Genomic DNA, 22869 nt, shown 5'->3' with positions numbered 1-22869 from the left:
GTTCTCGTCCTTCGCCCCTATACCTCTTTTAATGCATCCCAAAACTTTATTTGCCTTTGCAGCAGCTGACTGGCATTGGTTACTCCAGTTTAGTCTATTATCCACTAATACCCCCAGATCCTTTTCCATATCACTTTTCCCTAGTGGTATCCCAGTAAGTGAATATTTGTGACATCCGTTTCTCCTGTCCATGTGCATAGTCTTACATTTTTCAACATTGAACTTCATTTGCCATTTTTCTGCCCAAGCCCCCAGCTTATCTAGGTCCGTTTGTAGCTGTACATTGTCCTTCGTTGCATTAATTATATTGTATAATTTTGTGTCATCTGCAAATATTGATATTTTGCTGTGCAGCCCCTCTATCAGGTCATTGATAAATATGTTGAACAGAGTGGGGCCTAATACTGAACCCTGTGGCACCCCGCTAGCGACTGTGGTCCAATCAGAGTACGAACCCTTTATTACCACCCTCTGCTTTCTATCGTTGAGCCAATTTTTTACCCACGTACACACGTTTTCGCCCAGTCCGAGCTGTCTCATTTTGTATATTAGCCTATTATGTGGCACGGTGTCAAAGGCTTTAGAGAAGTCCAGATATACAAGATCAATAGATTCTCCCTGGTCCAGCTTAGAGCTTACTTCATCGTAGAAACTGATCAGATTTGTCTGACATGAGCGACCCTTCATGAATCCATGCTGGTGAGGAGTTATTCCCTTAATCTCCTTGAGGTACTCATTGATGGCGTCTCTCAGAATCCCCTCGAAAATTTTTCCCGTTACTGAAGTGAGACTTACTGGCCTGTAGTTACCAGGCTCACTTTTGCTCCCTTTTTTGTAAATTGGAACCACGTTGGCAATGCGCCAGTCCAATGGTACTACTCCGGTCTTAATAGTGTCTAGAAATATTAGGTATAGCGGCCTAGCTATCTCGTCACTTAGTTCCCTTAGTATCCTTGGGTGTAATCCATCTGGGCCCGGCGATTTATCAATTTTAGTTTTCTTTAGACGCTTCCGCACCTCCTCCTGCGTTAGGTATGAGATATTTTGTGAGGGGTTCGTTTTATTCCCCTGCATCTCGTGTGGCATTTCCTTTTCTTTGGTGAATACACTTGAAACTGTTTAGTAGATTTGCTTTCCCTTCGTCATCATCAATGATTTCTCCTGCATTGTTTTTTAAAGGGCCAGCGCTCTCCCTGCAAATCCTTTTGCTGTTTATGTAGTTGAAAAATAGCTACGGGTTGTTTCTGCTCTCTTTTGCGATCCGTCTTTCTGCGTCCTCCTTGGCAGTTTTGATCGTATCTTTGCATATTTTGGTTTTTTCCCTGTATGATTTTAGCGCTTCTTCGCTGCCTTGTTGCTTTAGTAGTTTGAACGCTTTCTTCTTTTCGTTTATTGCCCCTCGTACCGTCTTGTCGAGCCACATTGGTTTCCTTTTAGCTGAGTTTCTTTTATTTTTAAAGGGAATGAACTGCTCACATGAGGCAATTAGGATCCTTTTGAACTTTTCCCATTTTTCCTCCGTACTGATATTTTTGAGGATGTTGTCCCAATTAATGTTACCGATAGTAGTTCTAAGCTCATCAAATTTTGCTTTACTAAAGTTTAGTTTCTTTGCCACTCCCTGATAAGGCTTCCTATTGATTGACAGCTGGAAGTTGATTATATTGTGGTCGCTGTTCCCCAAGTGCCCCTCAACCTGCACCCCCTTTATACGTTCCGGTTTGTTGGTTAGTACTAGGTCCAGAATGGCCCTCCCTCTTGTTGGTTCCTGCACAAGTTGGTTCAGGTAATTGTCTTTAATTACTCTCAAGAACTTATCATCCCTGTGAGATTTGCAGGTTTCGTTCTCCCATGTTATATCTGGGTAATTAAAGTCCCCCATGATAATTACTTTGTTTCGTTTTGACACCTCTTCTATCTGCCTTAGTAGTAAGTCTTCAGTTTCTTCTGTTGCTTTTGGTGGTCGATAGAAGACCCCTATCAGGATTTTGTTATTTTTTCCTCCCTGTATTTCTACCCACAGAGATTCCACCTGTTCGTCTCCTACCCCTATATCCTCCCGTAGCCTCGGCTTCAAGTTCGATTTGACGTACAGACATACCCCTCCCCCTTTCTGGTTCCTTCGGTCTCTTCTGAAGAGATTGTACCCCTGCAAATTCACCGCCCAATCGCACTTATCATCAAGCCATGTTTCAGTAATTCCGACTATATCATAGCTTTCATCAGTCATTCTCGCTTCAAGCTCACCCACTTTACCGATCAGACTTCGTGCATTCGTGGTCATACAATTCATATCATTTTTTTTGTTTTTTAAATTTGTTTTGTTGCTATTCGTACTTATGGCTGATCTATCAGTTCTAACTGTACTAACCCCACCCCCTGCTCGTCCCCCATTCCCTTTGCTTGGACCCGGATCGCTAATTACCCTGGCTACCCCACTATTTCTCATTTTACCCTCCCCCCAGTCCCTAGTTTAAACACTCCTCCAGCCTTCTAGCCATCTTTTCCCCCAGCACAGCTGCACCCTCCCCATTAAGATGCAACCCGTCCCTACGGTAGAGCCTGTAGCCGACCGCAAAGTCAGCCCAGTTCTCCAGGAACCCAAATCCCTCCTTCTTACACCAACTCTGGAGCCACTTGTTTACCTCCCTAAGATCCTGCTGCCTTTCTAGTGTGGCTTTAGGTACAGGTAGTATTTCCGAGAAAACTACCCTGGAGGTCCCTGCCCTGAGCTTGGACCCTAAGTCCCTGAAATCATTTTTGAGGGCCCTCCATTGACCTCTAACTTGTTCATTGGTGGCAACGTGCACCATGACTGCTGGATCCTCACCAGCCCCTCCCAGTAATCTGTCAATCCGATCCGCGATGTGTCGAACTCGAGCGCCAGGAAGACAACACAACGTTCGACGATCCCGGTCTTTATGGCAGATTGCCCTCTCTGTCCTCCTAATAATTGAGTCCCCCACCACTAGAACCTGTCTAGCCTGCCCTGCGCTCCCAGTCCCCGTCTCACTGGAGCAGTCATCCCCCTGGCGTTCAGAGGGCGTGTCGTGCTGCAGTGGTGCTGGCTCTGTAATGGCATTGCCCTCATCTGCCAACGTTGCAGACATGTTGGGTTGTGCCAGTTCAGGACCAGCCTCCCTGGATCTATTCCCTCTACGCCTCCTTCTATCTGACACCCAGCTGACTGCCTGCTCCCCCTGCTCTTCCGTAGCACCATCCGCCCCAACCTCTACCCCAGCGAGTGTCTGCTCAGTGAGCACCAAACTCCTTTCCATGATGTCAATGGCTCTCAGTGTTGCCAGTTGCCCATTTAGATCCAGAATTTGGGCTTCTAAATGTGCGACGTGCACGCATCTTTCGCAACAGTATGCACCCTCGATCGGCTGATCAAGGACCGCATACATTGCACAAGTAGCACACTGGATGACATTGCCAGGCATGGAGCTCATCCTACATGGAGCTCATCCTAATGGGGATCTACAATTTACTTGTGGAAGTAGTGAAGATAGACTTGTTCACACTCCGCTCACACGCTGCCGCAACCGCTGACCCGCTGCCGCAACCCCTCACCCGCTGCCGCAACCCCTCACCTGCTGCTGCAACCCCTCACCCGTTGCTACCTCTGTGCAACCACTCACACGCTGCCACTCTCACGCAACCTCTTACCCGCTGACACTTATGTGCAACCAGTCAAAATTTTATTTTTTTTTTTTTATTCCCCCCCTCACAAACACTTAGACCCCCAGACACACACACACACACGGAAGACACCACTAACCAGATACACAGAGGACACACACTTAGCTCACAAACACACACAGAAGATACTTATCAGCTCCTCCACTCCTCCGCTCCTCCTGGTGACGTCACCCGCTGTCCCGGCGGCCGCTCACTCTGCCCTCCTGTCTCAGCTGCTCCGCTGAACTCCTGGTGGCCTCTTGGCGCCGGCTGCTGCGCTCCGGTCTCACTGGTCACTCCTGCCCCCGCACCTGCTTCGGCTGCCCCTGCACCTGCTTCGGCTGCTGAGCTGCTCCGCTGTCCCCTTCAGCTCCCCGCTCGTGCCTCCGTCTCGTGCCGCTGCTCCTGGCATCTGACGTCACTGTACTGCTTTTATTTTTTTTTCAAATATATTTATTTTCTTAAAATTATTTTCTGCTGCCATCTTCTGAGCGCAATAACTTTTTCATTTTTTCATCAACATAGTTGTGCGATGTCTCATTTTATGTGTGACGTCCTGTAGTTTCCGTTGGCATGATTTTGGAATACACATGACTTTTTGATTGCTTTTTATTACATTTTTTCTTGGAGACAGGGTGACCAAAAAAAGCACAATTCTGGCATTGTGTATTATTTTCTTTTTCTGACGACATTCACCGTGCGGGGTAAATAATGCATCACTTTGAAAGATCTGACTTTTTGCTGACATAGCGATACCAAATTTGTATTTTTATTTTATTATTAAGATTCTTTTATTATAAATATGGCAAAGGGGTTTTTTCAAAGCTTTTCTTTTTTTTTTTTTAATAATTAGTTAAACTTTATTAAGATTATTATTACTTTTTTTTAGTCCCCAGAGAGCACCACAACTTGCAATGCTTTGATTGCTCCTGCAGTATGATGTAATGCCAAAGCATTATATCATACTGTGATTGGGCAGGCATTCTATCAAGCCACCTCATGGACATGGCTTGATGGGCATTCTGCAATGACAGCCCTGGGGCCTTTCAGAAGGCCCCTGGCTGCCATGACACCCATACGGCTCCCTGCATTCTCATCGCAGGGAGGGCATACTGGGGCCCGAAATATTGGACGGGGGATTTAAATGCCGCTGTCAGAATTGACATTTAAAGGGTTAACAGCTCAGATGAGCTGCACGGCTTATCGGAGCTGTTGCCGCCAGGAGTCTGCGGTGAATGGAATGAGATTGTCGCGTGATATCCCTTCATACACACCCCAAACTTGCAGGATGTAACCTTACATCCTGTGTCATTAAGGGGTTAAAGTAGCCCCCTTTTCTTTTAATACCAGCTTTGGTACCATCTTGGCATTCTCTCTATCAGCTTCATGAAGTAGTCACTTGGAATAATTTTCAATTAACAGGTATGTCTTGTCAAGAGTTAATTTGTGGAAAGTCTTCTTAATATGTTTGAGGCCATCAGTTGTGTTGTGCAGAGGTAGCGTTGGTACACAGTCCAATACAGTGCTTAGCCCAATTCAACTACTCTTGTGATCCATATGCCAAGAACCACTCAAAGTAAAGAAAAACAGTCCACCATTATATTAAAAAGTGAAGGTCAGTAGGTCCAGAAAATTTCAAGAACATTGAAGGTATACTCAAGTGCAATTATGAAAACCATCAAATCCTATGATGAAACTAGCTTTCATGATGCCCGCCCCAGGAAAAGAAGACCGTGAGTGACCTCTGCTGCAGAGAATAAGTTCATCGGCCTTACCTCAGAAATGCTTCACCGAGATCAAATGCCAAACGCATCTCAACACAACTGTTCAGAGGAGACTGCGTGAATCAGGCCTTTATAGTCAAAATGCAACAAAAAAGCCAATACTGAGGAACAGCAACAAGAAGCAACACAAGGAAGGGACATTAGACCAGTGGAAATCTGTACTTTATACTGATGAGTCAAAATTTGAGATTTTTGATTTGAAACGCTGGGTCAGCAAAACACAGAAAATGTGAGTGGTTTCTACATGTGGTGAGCCCACTGTGAAGCATGGAGGAGATGTGATGGTGGGGGGTGCTTTACTACTGTTGATGATTTATTCAAAATACAAGGCACACTTAACCAGCATGACTACCAAAGCCTTCAGCCTCTTTCAAGTGGCCATAGGCGCCATAAAAATGCGTAAACAGGCACACAAATCTAACGTTTGTGCACCTGGTCAGACGGCAGGGCCCCGGCACATATACGCCGTGGCAACAATGCTGTTGCCTCTCCTTCCCTCCCCAGTTCACCTCCTCTCTCCTTCCCTCCGGCTGTTTGCAGTGGGCGGAGGCGGAGCCCCTTGTCTGCAGCCAGCAACGGGAGGGGTGGAGTTTATCTCTGCTACCATCCCGCCCCCTCCCTTTGCAAGCAGCCAGAGGGGAGGAGAGAAGAGGGAGGGAGTTTAGCAGTCACACTTCTAAACTCCCTCCCTTCTCCGGCAGCTGTCATTGGCTCCCATAGAAGCCCATGCAGCGGCCAACGTATTCGGACCAGAAAGATAGTTCAAGGACTATGAAAGTGCCCGGCACTATATTGGCACGGCCGTGCAATTTTACGCCACAGAAATACGGCCATGTGATCTGATTCATTGGAATCCAATGCATCAGATCGTGGCATATATCGACCGGCCGTGAAAACGGTGGCCGATATACACTCGTGTGAAAGAGCCCTTCTGCAGCAAAATCTCAGCTTAGTTGTACCATCTCTTGTTTTTCAACAGGACAGTGACCCCAAACCCACCTCTGTCCCATCTAATGACTATTTTACCAAAAAGGGGTGTGATGGAGTGTTACACCAGATGACCTGGCCGTCACAGTCACCCGTTCCCTCTGAATGTCTCTCCCATTGTTTTCAATGGGACCTTAAAAGACATCGCATGGCACTCGCATGCCGTGCAGTGTGATGTTTCCCCTTAAGATCAATTGGAAACACGCACCTGAGGTTCACAATTTCATAAAAGCAATGCGAGACGTTTTTGAATGACAAACGCCTCGCATCGGTGTGAAAAACTAACTTTGGCAAGCGCAATATTGGGCTGAGTTTCTTGCTCGCCCGTGTGAATCTAGCCTTGGGATGGTGTCACATGGCCATAAGTGCATTTAAGCAATGGGCATTGCGTATTTGCGCACACAAAAATCGCGTGCATTTGTGCACGCAAAATAACATGCAACCATACTTCCATTCATTGAAATGGGCAGTTTCTGTAATTTGTTCAATATATGCTCTTTCCCTGTGCAAATGCGCAGAAAAATAGAGCATGCTGTGTATTTTTTTGCGTGAACAAAATGTGAGTGCAAAATACTCTTCTGGGAATTAACCCATTGAAGTGAATGGGTTCTATTCTATTCACTGCGTATTGCGCACACAAATTTTTAGTGCATAATACACTGCACAAATATGTTATTATTACGTGTTAATCCGGTCTTGAATGACTATTGTTAGTAATGGCTGGAGAGAGCAGTGGGTTTGTATGATCTATATTACAAGCCTCTCCTTGTTTTCCAGTAGGACGAGACTTCCTGGAAGAGTTGGCTGATGATTGTCTGGCACCTGCTTCTGATGATTATAAAATGCCTTCAGTTTATGCCAGAATATAAACTCAGTAAAAAGCTTGATATTTTCCACAATCGCCATGACCTACAGTTGTGCTGTGGTTTCTAATGTGTGACTTTCCAGCTGTTCTGGCACTACATCTCCCAGCCTGCAGCTGTCACATGCTGTAAGTTGTAGCTTCACATTGGTTGTAAATTGCTCATCTAAGGATGTTTTTTTCTATATGCCACAATACCTGGAGTATAGGTGTACCGTCAGGGGTCGAAATTGTGACCCAGCCCCTGCGCTGATGGGGCCCAGAGGCCACCGCCATATACAGAATGCACATTGAGTGCATTACCGGACGGTCGTACTGCCAGCCGCCTGTTGTGGCAGGAGGGAAGGTCAACGCAGTGTATGGAGCGGATGATAAGGTCCTCATCCTTCTGCTCCTGCTCCCGTGTCTGCTCGACCTGCAGCTGTCTGCTGGACAAAGCAGTGGTCCAGTTCCAGAGTCACAGCTCCTATTTCAGATGTGGTGGTCCCATGACAGTCCTATGTTTATATTCTACACACACTGCAACACGTTGCTACACATTCAGCCCCTCTTCCACTACAATACACACTCAGCTTTGTTAAATGCTGCTACACACACTCGGCACTGCTACACGCAGGTACACACATCCTACTTTGCTACACGCAGGTACACACACTGCTCTGCTACACGCATTTATACACACTCAGTTCTGCTACACACATTTATACACACTCAGTTCTGCTACACACAGGTATATAGTGGTCTACAACTCAGTGACTGTATTCTGTCTCTGTAGTAGATCCAATCTGTGGAGTATACCAGAGATGTAAGATGTTACAACAGGAGGGGGGGCGGGGGTCCACAGTAACATATACTATACGAAGTCGTGTAATATACTGACAAGTAATATACACTAATTGACTGTTGGCATGTCCCCAAAATGTGGAAGACCAAGCCGTGGATGCCGAACAGTTGAAGCCAAATCCTCGGCTCGACACTTCTTAAAACTTTTACAACCATTTTTACAAGCTTTTTATGTTCATGTAGCGAATATTAGGTCCATCTAGTACAGTAAATCATACCAACACAATCCATAGCAGAGTCCTACACATACTCAGACCATACATGGGATATTGGGGAGAGTTTTGGGCATCAGCACACACGAATGATATATTAGAGCTTGAGCGGGTACAAAGGCAGGCAATGAAAGTAATAAATGGAATGGGTGGACTACACTACCCAGGGAGGTTATCAAAATTAGGGCTGTTTACTTCAGAAAAATAAGAACAATGAATCAACTGAGGGGTGACAAAAAAAACCCCTATGTATAAATACTCATTTTAAGAACCCCCCCTAGAAGTAGTTATTGGAATCGGATGAAACCTTCCTCTGTGATTGTAACATTGAACTGACCCCTTATAGGGAGGCTCTAGTACCCTGTTGTACCGCCTCTAGCTTGGATACAAGATGTGATACGGGCGGGCATGGAAGCTCTAGTACACTGTTGTACCGCCTCTAGCTTGGATACAAGATGTGATACGGGCGGGCATGGAAGCTCTAGTACCCTGTTGTACCTCCTCTAGATTACATACAAGATGTGATACGGGTGGGCATGGAGGCTCTAGTACCCTGTTGTATCGCCTCTAGCTTGGATACAAGAAGTGATATGGGCGGGCAAGGAGGCTCTTATACCCTGTTGCATCGCCTCTAGCTTGGATACAAGATGTGATGCGGGTGGGCATGGAGGCTCAAGTACCCTGTTGTACCGCCTCTAGCTTGGATGCAGTATGTGATACAGGGGGCATAGAGGCTCTAGTATACTGTTGGGCCACTTTTAGCTTGGATACAAGATGTGATACGGGTGGGCATGGAGGCTCTAGTACACTGTTATACCACCTCCAGTTTGAATATAATATATGATATGGGCAGGCATGGAGGCTCTAGTACCCTGTTGTACCACCTCTATTTTGAAAAACAAGATATGATATTGGCAGGCATGGAGGTTCTAATACCCTATTGTTCACCTCTAGCTTGAATGCAAGATGTGATACGGGTGGGCATGGAGGCTCTAGTACCCTGTTGTAGCACCTCTAGCTTGGATACAAGACGAGATACAGGAGGACATGGAGGCTTTAGTACCCTGTTGTACCACCTCTAGCTTGCATACAAGATGTGATATGGGTGGGCATGGAGACTCCATTACCCTGCTGTACCGCCTCTAGCTTGGATACAAGATGTGATACGGGCAGGCATGGGGGCACTAGTACCCTGTTGTACCGCCTCTAGCTTGGATACAAGATGTGAGCTGGACGGGCATGGAGGCTCCAGTACCCTGCTGTTACCGCTTCTAGCTTGGATACAAGGTGTGACAGTTGGGCATGGAGGTATACAAGTTCCTTCTGGTATCCTGAGTCATTTTGCTGTCATTCCGATGCACCCCTGCTGTTGCAGCGGGACGCCGGCTGTGTCTGACAGCCGGCTCCCGCTGCGGGATAGCGCGGGATCATATGTGATCCCGCGCTATCTCCAGGACGTAAGTTTACGTCCTGTTGCGGGAAGTACCAGGCTGCCAGGACGTAAACTTACGCCCTGCAGCGGGAAGGGGTTAATTGGGACAACATCCTCAAAAATGCCAGTACGGAGGGCAAATGGGAAAAGTTCAAAAGGATCCTAATCACTTCATGTGAACAGTTCATTCCCTTTAAAAATAAAAAAATCTCAACCAAAAGGAAACCAATGTGGCTCGACAAGACCGTAAGAGAGGCAATAAACGAAAAAAAGAAAGCGTTCAAACGACTAAAGCAAGAAGGCAGCGAAGAAGCACTAAAATCGTACAGGGAAAAAACCCAAAATATGCAAAGATACGATCAAAATTGCCAAGGAGGAGGCGGAAAGACTGATCGCCAAAGAGAACAACCCAAAACTATTTTTCAACTATATTAACAGCAATAGGATTTGCAGGGAGAGCGCTGGCCCTTTAACAAATAATGCAGGGGATATCATTGAAGATGATGGAGGGAAGGCAAATCTACTAAATAGTTTCTTTTCAAGCGTATTCACATACGAAAAGGAAATGCCACACGAGATATACAGGAATAAAATAAACCCCTCGCAAAATATGTCATACCTAACGCAGGAGGAAGTGCGGAACAGGTTAAAGAAGATTAAAATCGATAAATCGCCAGGCCCAGATGGAATACACCCAAGGATACTAAGGGAACTAAGTGATGAGTTAGCTAGGCCGCTATACCTAATATTTTTAGACACTATCAAGACCGGTGTTGTACCATTGGATTGGCGCATTGCCAACGTGGTTCCAATTTATAAAAAGGGGACCAAAAGTGAGCCTGGCAACTACAAGCCGGTAAGTTTCACTTCAGTAACGGGAAAAATTTTCGAGGGGATTCTGAGAGACGCCATCGATGAGCACCTCAAGGAGAACAAGGGAATAACTCCTCACCAGCATGGATTCATGAAGGGTCGCTCATGTCAGACAAATCTGATCAGTTTCTACGATGAAGTAAGCTCTAAGCTGGACCTGGTAGAGTCTATGGATCTCGTATATATGGACTTCTCTAAAGCATTTGACACTGTGCCACATAATAGGCTAATATACAAAATGAGACAGCTTGGATTGGGTAAAAACGTGTGTAATTGGGTTAAAAATTGGCTCAATGATAGAAAGCAGAGGGTGGTAATAAATGGCTCATACTCCGATTGGGCCACAGTCACTAGTGGGGTGCCACAAGGTTCAGTATTGGGCCCCATTCTGTTCAATATATTTATCAACGACCTGATAGAGGGACTGCACAGCAAAATTTCAATATTTGCAGATGACACAAAATTATACAAAATAATTAATGCAATGGAGGACAATGTGCGGCTACAAACAGACCTAAATAAGCTGGGGGCTTGGGCAGAAAAATGGCAAATGAAGTTCAATGTTGAAAAATGTAAGGTTATGCACATGGGCAGCAAGAATGGATGTTACCAATATTCACTTAATGGGGTACCGCTAGGGAAAAGTGATATGGAAAAAGACCTGGGGGTACTAGTGGACTATAGACTAAACTGGAGTAACCAATGCCAGTCAGCTGCTGCAAAGGCAAATAAAGTTTTGGGATGCATTAAAAGAGGTATAGGGGCGAAGGACGAGAACATTGTCCTTCCATTATATAAGGCACTTGTCAGGCCTCACATGGAATACTGCGTACAGTTCTGGTCACCGGTGCTCAGGAAAGATGCTACAGTATTGGAGGGGGTTCAAAAAAGGGCAACTAAACTAATACATGGAATGACGGGACTGGCATACCCAGAGAGGCTATCCAAATTGGGACTATTTACTCTAGAAAAAAGAAGGTTAAGAGGCGACCAAATAACCATGTATAAGTACATGAGGGGACAATACAAGGGTCTCTCCCAGGATCTGTTTATACCCAGGACTGCAATGGTAACAAGAGGGCATCCGCTACGTTTAGAGGAAAGTAGGTTTCATCACCAACATAGAAAGGGATTCTTTACTGTTAGAGCAGTTAGACTGTGGAACTCTCTGGCTGAGGACGTAGTGATGGCAAAATCCTTAGAGGAGTTTAAAAGGGGACTAGACGTCTTTCTGGAGAGGAAGGATATTATAAGCTATAAATCTAAGATTATTTGTTAATCCGGGTATAGAGGCAGGTAGGAACTATTAGGGGTTGATCCAGGGAACAGTCTGATTGCCATTAGGGAGTCGGGAAGGATTTTTTTTCCCCAAAAGGGCTAATTGGCTTCTGCTCTTGGGGTTTTTTGCCTTCCTCTGGATCAACAAAACAGGAGGCTAGACAGGCTGGACTAGATGGACATTGTCTTCATTCAGCCTTATGAACTATGTTACTATGTTACATGATCAGAATGGGTTTTTAGCTTCCCTTTCTTAGATGACAAGTAGAGATCTTAAAAAAGATGAGTGATTGAAGTGCAAAAGTTACAGAACTTTTCATTATAAAATACAAAATGATCAAAAAATTGATGTTCTGACGTTAATATTTTCTATTTGCATAAAACGGGGAAAATTCTAGACATCCTGATGAGCTCATTTCCATTGTAAAGTTGATGCCTGTAACCACCCACACACCCTATAAAACAACCCAAGCTCTTAAACTGCAACATAACATTGAAAACCCAAACAGGAAACTAAAAGAAGTAAATTCCTGAGTTATTGGAAGAAGCCTTTGTAATGAGCCGTAACTTGAGGCGGTTTTCGTGTTCGTGTTGTATGTCCAGAGCGAGAGATAGCAAGGTGTGTCTGTGTTCTCCAGCCAGAAGAGGAAATGCAGGCAAACATACAATGGAAAAATGTTCCTGTGCTCTTCTATGTATATGAGGAAGAGTGTGCCGTGCTGACCTTGTACCGCCAAATTTACAGGAGAGGGGAAATGTCAGTAGCCACTACGGGTACACAACATATTTTCTTTACTAATATAGAAACACTTACAGGACAGGATGATGAGTGCTGGGAGTGCTGGAAGGTTCAGCAATGTGACGGTAGTTTTTATAGGCACTGATGCAAGAGTGGGTGTTTTCCATAGCTTCAGGCTTACTTTAAATTTGACAGACTTGTCTACTTTTGTGAAATTACTGGAGAAATACATTTTCTTATGTATTGCCCCTTAAAATGTAGGTCACACCCCAAAACACTGTCAACTTAATCCCTATTGAGTACCTAACAGTACCAGAGTACCCCTTCCCTTACTTGGGTTAGTCTAGAGGCCATTGCTGATTCAGTAGTAGCAGCGGGAACAGGGATTGGTCCCTGTATTCGCACAGTAACGGGTGCCTGCTTGCACATTTGTACACTGGGGCGGATAAAATTGCACCAAATTTGTGACCCTCTGCCACATAACATGATGAAAACATAGAAGATTGACAGCAGAAAAAAGAGCATAGTCATCTGGTCTGCTCTTATATTACTTCTCTCCTAGGATAGATCCATGCTTATCCCAGGTAGCTTGAATTCATTTATTGTTGATTTTCTAACCACATCTGCTGGAAGTTTGTTTCAAGCATCTACTACTCTCTCAGTAAAATAATACTTCCTGACATTACTTCTGATTTCCCCCAACTAATCTCAGATTGTGCCCCCTTGTTCTTGTGGGTATTAGTGTATCTTGACCCCACCAGGAATTCCTGGTAGAGCCAAGATTGACAGGGGGTGACACCCCCTGATGCTGATTGGCTGCACAGTGTCTTGTCCTGCAGGTGCTGCCAGGCCACACAAGATTGATACAAAAGTGCATAGAGCGGCCGGCGGCTGTGCTGCAGCTGCGCACCCCTAGGACCGAGTGCCTTACCCGGCAGCCAACAACGCGGAACACCCCTCTCCCTCTTACTGTACGGAAGTCACAGTGGTTTCCCACAAGCGCCCGTCACGACCATTAATGCGGCCGGTGGAACTGAGATGACAGGCGCCGGGCGTGACGGAGAGGTCAGCTGTCTGATGCGCGGAGCAGGCATACCATAAATGCTGGCCGCCAGCGTAGCAAGTATGGCACTAATGTCGGGCAGGATGGAGCACACAGGCTGCAGCGTCTGCATAGATTTGTCCCAGCGCTGCAGCCTTAGCCTGAGGGTTACTATACTTCTTAGCCTTACATAATGACATGCAAATGCTGGAATGTTACTGCAGTAACATTGCACCATTTACTGCTTTTAATGTAAGCGTAAGAAGAATAGTAACCCTCAGCCTAAGGCTACAGCAGCAGCAGTGGGACAAATCTATGCACACTGTCCTCTTCCTAGGACCTTTACAGCTTGACCCTATCGGAAGCTTGGGGTGTGACATTGGCGTTCCTCCTGTCAAACCCCTAGCTTCCGGTGGTGTCAAGATACACTAATACCGTTCTTGTGTTTAGCTTCCTAATAAAAACACTTCTTTCCTGAACCTTCTTTTTACCTTTTACAGATTTAAAGATTTTGATCAACACCCCCTCCCTTGACAATATACAAATTAAGTTAGTTAAGTCTTTCTTGATAAGTTTTTTTTTTCTAGAGACTTTCCACCATTTTTGTAGCTGGTCTTTGGGGTTGTTCTATTATATCAATGTCTTTCTGTAGGTGAGGTCTCCAGAATTGAACACAGTATACCAGATGTGATCTCACTAAAACTCTGTACAGCGGCATCACAATCTCCCTCTTTCTACTGGTAATACGTCTAGCTATGCAGCCGAGCATCCTACTTGCTTTCTTTGCTACCTGACCGCACTGTGGACTCAAACCTTGCCTATTACATTTTTCCTATGTCCCTTTGAACATAATAAAAAGAATAAGACCCAAGACAGACCCTGGTTTTCACCACTTGTAACTCGTCCTAGCTCGGAATACAGTCTGTTAATAACAAAAGACTCTATTAATGTTTTTTTCTAACCAACCATGAATCCACTGGAGTACCAAAGGATTAAGACCAAGTTTCAATAATTTATCTATAAGCGCTTTATGTAAAACTTTATTAAAGGCTTTACTGAAATCCAGATAAGCAATATACATGGCACCACCTTCATCCACCAATTTTGTGGCAAAGTCAAAGAAATCAATGAGGTTAGTTTGGAATTCTTCCCTTAGTCAACCAATTCTATACATGGTAGATGGAGGCCTATTGCAGTTTGCATTGGGGCCTAGAAGCTTCATGTTACAGCTCTGTCCCTATGTATCTGCAAAACTGAGTTATGTTACATAGGGCTAGAACTATAGACACTATAGTGTTGCTGGTAATTGAAGGGGTTAATCTAGTGCCCGTAAAGCTACGTTACATTGGTCAATTACACAATTAAATGTGACTGCTCCAATTAGCAGGAAATGAGCATTTTGTAATATATGACCACCCTTACCCTGTTAAGTAAATGTTGCCCCCTGGTTATGTGCGGGACAGTTAGTGGTAAATTATGCAATAGGTATTAGGATGGGGATTGCCGGAGTGAAAGTGCATCCTGTGAGTCAGCTACTAGACAGAATGTTAATATATTTTACTAATCTTAGGTCGAGCACAACCTTTCGCAGCAGCAGCAGAAATGTGAGGGTGGGAGTATTTTTGCAAAACGTAAAAAAAAAAAATACTGAAAATATTGATTTTACTTTATAGGGCAAGGAATGAGAATATCCAGACATCAGCAGGGCAGCTGGGATTAAGGAGTCCTATTCTAGGCTGCGGGAGGAAAGACCTGACATTCTTCAGTTTTGTCGAAGAAATCTGTCCAGTATCACTTAAAGGGGGTGTACCTTCTGGAAGACCCCTTTCCATATGTCCTATTAAGCCAAATCTCTATATATCTAATTAATGGGGTGGGGGGTTCCCCCTCTTGGAATTTCCACTGAGTCATAGTGGAATGCCTCTACAAAGGGCGTGTCCCACTCTGATAGACACAATAATCAATCATAGTTGGCAATTTATTTGAAAAGGCGCCATGAAATATCGCATTTTTCTTGTAATGGTAATTAGAGAAAACAGACCCACTGGGATCAGATCCCTATGGCACCTTCATCAGTCATGGTGAGAAACACATGACATCCTTCTCTCTGTGCGGAGACATTGTTCTGTCTGTAGAGTTTGGAAAAAAAGATTGGAGGCTGTTATTATACTCATGGGCACCATACGGCTGCAGCCAAAAGTTTCAAAATAGCTCATTTGGGAGATCTATTGTTGTGCTGGGTTGAATATTCATCAGTCAATTAATACTGTTTATCATGAAATCAGTCTACCGCACACTGCAGGACAGGGCTTCACGGCAACTTGTGTTCAGTGTAAAATTGCATTTGATGTCTTGCAACCATCACAAGTATACCAGCTGTGTCGGATTACTCACTGATTAAAGGGCTTGTTCCATCAGGACAACTGCTTTCCATATGCCCGGTTAGGGACCTTTCACACAGAATGGAATTAGTCAACGTGGACATTTCTGCGGCACAATGTTATCCCTCGAATTCCGCACCTGATAAAATCCATATGTCTTCACTTAAAAACCCCAAGATTAAATTCTGCTGCGGAATTAAGAACGTCTTGCTGAATAGGTGTTACAGATTTCTACCATACAGGAGATGTAATTCCGTAATTGAAGTCTGCTGAATAAATTGCATGAAAATGCGCAACATTCTGCAGAACGCATTCCGCAGTTTAAAATACAACAATGTCTGCACTAATTGACAAAATCTGCATCTGTAATGCCTCCTGTGGGTAATTGTGTCCCGTGTGAAAGGTCCCTTAGGACATATAAGCAGAGGAAATCCCTCCTCTCAGGACCACCTCCACAAGCCTGGTGTGCAAGACTCACAAAAGTCATACGAATATGAACCCCATTCTTTTGATTGGAGTCCTATGTATGAACGATGAAAAAAACGTGGCATATCCTGTCTTTTCACGTTCCTTAGAGTGCATGGCCTATTGTTTACAATGGTGCAGAAAAAAATATTAAAATAAGCCCTAGCTGCATTATAAAAAAACCATCACCTAACAGGTGCAGTCAGGTCCGCCGCACGTCTTCTCCTGAAGCTCCGGCAGACTTACTTGTAGTTTTCAGCAAGCGCTTCCTGGTTTGGAGGTTCAAAATCAATGCCTCCAGGAAGTGCTGGCTGTGATTGGTTCTCGAGTGACGCAGCTCAGCCAATCACTGCAGCGCTCAATGAACCAACCACAGCCCTCACAGTGAGAGGAAATGAAACTTTTTACTGGAAATCTCCACATTTGAACTCCAACGCATCCTCCATGGACCTTCCCTGGCTTCTGCGAATGCACCTACCGACAAGATGATGGACACAGGCGCAGGACCCGGGGAAGGCCCAGGAAATTTAAAATCTCCTTATAGCAGAGAGCCTGGAGCACAGACTAGTGGCTTTGTTGAGTGATCCCCGGTCACGTGATAAAAAAGTGTAGCGATCTACCATTAGGCTGGTCTCACACGACCAGATAGGAATGGCGGATTCTGCATGCATTTGATCCGCGGTAATACGCAGATCAATCAAACGCATTGGATTACACAATTCCACTCACATTAGCAGGTTGGAATTACGTAATCCGCGCAGCAGGTTCTATTTCTTTACAGATATCTGCAACATAGAGCCCACTGTGCGCTATAGTCGCAGGTACATACGTATCTGCATTGTGTATGGGCTGCGACTACCCGGGTCATCGCTAAGCCACGGCGCATGAAATACATACAAAAAAAGGTGTACTGCGCATGACCGCCTGTGTGAGTACGCAGTACATTATGCGGCCGTATGCAGGGGCACGGACGAACTCACAGTTGGGATCCGTTGCAGGCCTCCACAAGCAGATTCTATATTTTCCGTGTTAGCCTAGATTATTCAGATTGCTACCTGTAATCCATAATTTACAAGAAGCCCTGGGAACGCTCGCTTCCTGCAGTATCAGGAGCAATATGTTGAGCGCCTTCTGTGTGACTGCCTCAGCAAGCTTACGAAGCCTCACAGAGCGCCACTTTCTACACCCCATCCCTGCCTCTGAGGTCAAGAAATACCCCCCCAAAAAGTGTTGGGTTTGCAGCAAGCATGGGAAGAGGAGGGATACCTAGTTTTATTGCCCCCAAAGCCCATCCCTACCAGCCTCCATAATTATGCCTGTCATACTACACAGTTTACATTATTACTTTTATCTGAGATTTAGGGAATGCCAAAAAAGGCGGGAGGGGGGCGGCTGGAATTTATTCAGTTGTGCCCTGAAATGCAATGGATGTTCCCTCCATTATAGGCCTTGCCATGTGTCCAGTAAGCAGATTGGGGCCACAATGTATATGTCTCTGAACACGGAACAAACAGGGGGATCTATTTTGGGGTGAAAGTCTTCATTCATATGTGTGTTGTACAAAAAAAACCAGTTTTTCAAATGACACAGTTGCCAAAAAAATGAAAAGTTAAATTTTTTCCTCCTGCTTTGCTTAGATTCATTTAAAAACAGTGGATTCAAAATACGCAGTACACCCCTAGATGAATTCATTAAGGGGTCTAGTTTTCAAAATGGGTCATATGTGGGGATTCTCTATTGTTTTGGCCACTCAATGGCTCTATAAGTGTGCAATGGGGCCTAAAACACCTTTTGGGCTTATTCCGACGTGCGTATATTGGCTGGGTTTTCACGCCCGTCCGATATATGCTGTCTCTCTCTGCAGGTGGGGGAGGAGGCAGGCCGGGCCAGGAGCAGTGCACTGAGCTCCTGCGTCCTCTCTGCCCCTTGCCACTATTTGCAATGGGAGGGAGCGGGATGGAGCAGAACTTAGTTCCGCCCCGTCCCGCCCCTCCCATTGCAAACAGCGGAGAGGGGGCAGGAGCTCAGTGCACTGCTTCCCGCCCAGCCCGCCTCCTCCCCCACCTGCAGAGAGAGACAACGCATATCGGCCCAGCATGACACCCCTCAGTGAATACATTAAGGTGTGTATTTTTTAAAATGGGGTCATTTGTGGGGTATCTATTATTCTGACATCTATGAGCCTTTGCAATCTTGGCTTAGTGTAGGAAAACAAATCGTTCCTCAAAATGGTAATAACTAATTTTACATTTGTACGTCTCCTAAATGGTTTTTAAAAAGCTAAAGTTTCTCCAATGTGCTTCCAGAATAAAGTAAACAGATAGAAATATATATCTTATCAAAAATTTGTACAGTATGTTTGCACATATTTAACATATTGCAGTTGAATTTTCCCAATTTTGGCGCTTTTAATAAATATACACAAATTCTATCTGTCTATTTTTACCACCTAAATGAAGTACAACATGTGTCGAAAAAAACACTGTCAGAATCACTTGGATATGCAAAACATTTACCGAGTTATTCTATGTTAAGTGACACATGTCAGATTTCCAAAATTTGGCTCAGTCACTAAGGCGCAAAAGGGCTTCGTCACTAAGGGGTTAATATTCCTTACAAATGTGCAGCCGCCTGCAGCTTGTCCCAGTGTTAACTCTTGATCTATATTTTTAAAAGGAGTTGCAAACTCAGCTCTGCTGCATATTTACTTCAAACCCCCAGCAGTATATTACACGGACACCCTGAAGCTCTTTTCAGAAATACATTAGGGTAAATACCACTGGTAATGTTTTCAGACATTTGTCTTTTGGAATTACCAAATACTGATGCTCCCTGCCAGCTGATTCATAGACATCTGCTTTATAGGGCATCATGAAATACTTCCTGGATTTAGTCTTACAATATTACATATTAGTAGGTTAGGGAATGTAATTTTAAGATGACTTAAAGGGGTTGTCCCGCGGCAGCAAGTGGGTCTATACACTTCTGTATGGCCATATTAATGCACTTTGTAATGTACATTGTGCATTAATTATGAGCCATACAGAAGTTATCAAAAGTTTTTCACTTACCTGCTCCGTTGCTGGCGTCCTCGTCTCCATGGTTGCCGTCTAATTTTCGCCGTCTAATGGCCAAATTAGACGCGCTTGCGCAGTCCGGGTCTTCTGCTTTCTCAATGGGGCTCCGTGTAGCTCCGCCCCGTCACGTCCCGATTCCAGCCAATCAGGAGGCTGGAATCGGCAATGGACCGCACAGAAGCCCTGCGGTCCACCGAGGGAGAAGATGCCGGCGGCCATCTTCACCGGGTAAGTAAGAAGTCACCGGAGCGCCGGGATTCAGGTAAGCGCTGTCCGGTGTTCTTTTTTAACCCCTGCATCGGGGTTGTCTCAGCAGGTTGGAATCTGTGCAGGACTCCCTTTGTTGGTAAACCTACATATACAAAAGCATATTGCGGATATATATATATATATATATATACACATACATTCACCAGTCTGTACCAGAGAAGATTCTCCTGTTCATATTATTTCCATTCTCATATCTTTTTTTTGTGTTTTTAGCTTTAAAGGGGTTGTCTCGTGCTGAAACGTTTTTTTTTTTTTCCATAGGCCCCCCGTTCGGCGCAGGACAAACCCAAGGGATGTGTTAAAAAAAAAATATATATATATATTACTTACCCGAATCCCCGCTCTGCGACTTCTTCTTTCTTCCTACTTCTTCCTTCACCAAGATGGCCGCCAGGATCTTCACCCACGATGCACCGCGGGTCTTCTCCCATGGTGCACCGTGGGCTCTGTGCGGTCCATTGCCGATTCCAGCCTCCTGATTGGCTGGAATCAGCACACGTGACGGGGCGGAGCTACGATGACCAGCTCTCCGGCACGAGCAGCCCCATTCACCAGGCAGAAGACCGCACAGCGCAAGCGCGTCTAAAAACGCCAGAAGCCAGCAAAATTAGACGGATCCATGGCGACGGGGACGCTAGCAACGGAGCAGGTAAGTGAATAACTTCTGTATGGCTCATATTTAATGCACGATGTATATTACAAAGTGCATTAATATGGCCATACAGAAGTGTATAACCCCACTTGCTGCCGCGAGACAACCCCTTTAAGGTTTTTGGACATTCCACTGTGTTTTTTTTATCTGTCTAAATATCTTATCTTTCAGCCCTTTGCGGTAGGAGTATTTCTCTTGAGTTTCTTGCAAGGCATGGTGTTTTCCGATGGTGGTTTACTCATTTTATGCAATGATGTAGTATCGCCAGGAAAGCAGATCGTTTTTCTATATTTTCTTTCAGAGTAGATTTACAGTCATGATTCCAATAGATTACGACAAATCGCAAGTTCACTGGGTATTTTGGTAAACGTTCCTGCTGTTTATTTTTTAACCCATTTAGTGTTTTTTCATCACATACATTAATGGCATATTTATACTACGTTCACACAGCCAAAATAATCGGGTGATATTTATGCGTTGTGAGATGCACAATTCTTGCACAAATATAAACCACATTCTTTTGAACGGGGCCATATACATGAGCGACTCTTCTTTTTCCCCTGCATCGCAGTGCAGGAAAAAAATTGTTTCATGTCCTATGTTTGGGAGTTCCCTCGTAATGCCTTGGCCATTGTTTTCAATGGGGCTGGCAAAAACGCCACGGGGAAATTGCATGTTCCTGAGCACAATATCAGGCCAAGTTTCACAGCCCAATATCGCGCCCGCCCGTGTGAAATTAGCTTGGAGCTGCTTTCACACCTGCATTATAGGTTAGTTCAGGGTTTTCATTTCTCTGATCTATTTTTTTGAGGAGACAAACTGAAAAAAAACAGATCGTTTTTTTCCCTATTAATTGCAATGGGGTTTAAAAACAAAAAAAAAACAAAAAAAAAAACGGAAAGGCTTCTGTTTGCTTCTATTCTGTTGGGTTTCCTTTTTTTTTTTGGATGGAAAAATAGCGCAGAGAATGTGAATGACTGACCAATTCGCAAGCAAAAAATGTATCTGACTGCAGAAACAGACTGTACGAATGAACTCTGTCATCGTTCCTTCGTGCGAACGATAAATTTTCCCGTGTTAAAAGCACGCTTAAAAGTCATGTTAGACTGATACACCTGCAGATGAATTTGACAATATAAAAAAAGTTGTATAATATTCACCCATGGAGTAAAAAATATCGTGCCGTAATTACATGAACAAAAAGTATACATCCAAATGTAACAACGCAGACTCACTTCATCCACAGAGTCCGAGTGCCACCAATTCCCTATTGTCTGAATCAAAGACGTAAGAGAGGAACACAGCAGTGGAAAACTGAGCCCGAGTCCTGACGCATGTTAATGGCTTCCTCTGTGACCACTCATGCATGATATTTAAGTATCATACCTTAATTGGTGTTGTTTTGTTTGTCTGTACCTTGGTTTTGCTTATGGTTCATCTGTTACTTCTGCACTACAGTTGATTTTATAGCAAGTCTATGGGGCAGGAACATTCCTACCCATGAGTCTCTTGCAGAGGTTTGACATGAAGCTTCTAGACCCTAATGCACAATCTGTAACCGGCTCCCCACCTACCTTGTGCCATTTATACTGCTGGTATCTTATGTAGCAGAGGAATCCTTGCATCTCCTTTGACACTAGGGCCCAGGTGTGACTGTCACCTCTACACACCCTGGCTACATTGCTACGGTACTCTCCTCTACTCCAGATAAGCAGGAGACCTTTGGAGTTATATGATACTTTCCTATGGCACTCCCTAGCTTTTGGCCCACTTTCACAAGTGCACCCTAATTTAAAAGGATTTGGCCGGTGACTTAAGCCCTTGACCATCAGTAGTCACACTCCTTTCCCCTTATAACTGTCTGTGTAAAATACAGTTCTTAAATCTCCCTTAAAGGGTAACCACCAAAAATCTACTACTCTTACCTAGTTGTGAGACAAGTTAACACTGATCTCCCACACCCATGCCTTGATGGGTCTTAGGGAGGACATAGAATGCTCCCAAATCTACATAACAATATGAGGAGTTCTCAGTGTCCCATCTCATTAGCATCATGTTGGCTGACCAGAAGAAAGGTTAATGTTCTTCAGATATGACTATTGGACTATCTGTATTTAATCTTCTATTCTGTATGTTACTAGATGTTGTAAGTACATCCATAAATTCTGGCTTGGCTCACAGATATTCTGCAATAAGAAGTGGATGTCTTACAGGAATTTTCCAGTTCTGTTAATGACCTGGAAAATATTGGACGGACAGCCAAGCTCTTGCTGATCCCCATCATTTAACTC

General features: G+C 44.5%; 1 protein-coding gene across 2 annotated transcripts in view; it reads right to left on the bottom strand.

The window, feature by feature from the left end:
- Positions 1-22869, bottom strand: part of LOC136632824 (B2 bradykinin receptor-like) — a 43081-nt gene that overhangs the window by 8234 nt on the left and 11978 nt on the right. The window contains exon 1 of one of the 2 annotated variants that reach the window (XM_066608043.1): positions 12767-12799. The exons of the other annotated variant lie outside the window; for it this stretch is intronic. The gene's annotated coding sequence lies outside the window, so the exon portion shown is untranslated. Of the gene's footprint in view, positions 1-12766; positions 12800-22869 lie in introns of those variants that run through there. 2 annotated transcript variants of the gene reach the window in all.

This window comes from Eleutherodactylus coqui, chromosome 6 (genome assembly GCF_035609145.1).
Source record: "Eleutherodactylus coqui strain aEleCoq1 chromosome 6, aEleCoq1.hap1, whole genome shotgun sequence".
Taxonomy (NCBI): domain Eukaryota; kingdom Metazoa; phylum Chordata; class Amphibia; order Anura; family Eleutherodactylidae; genus Eleutherodactylus; species Eleutherodactylus coqui.
The sequence above is the reverse complement of the archived record's forward strand: the minus strand, read 5'-3'. Positions and strand labels throughout refer to the sequence as shown.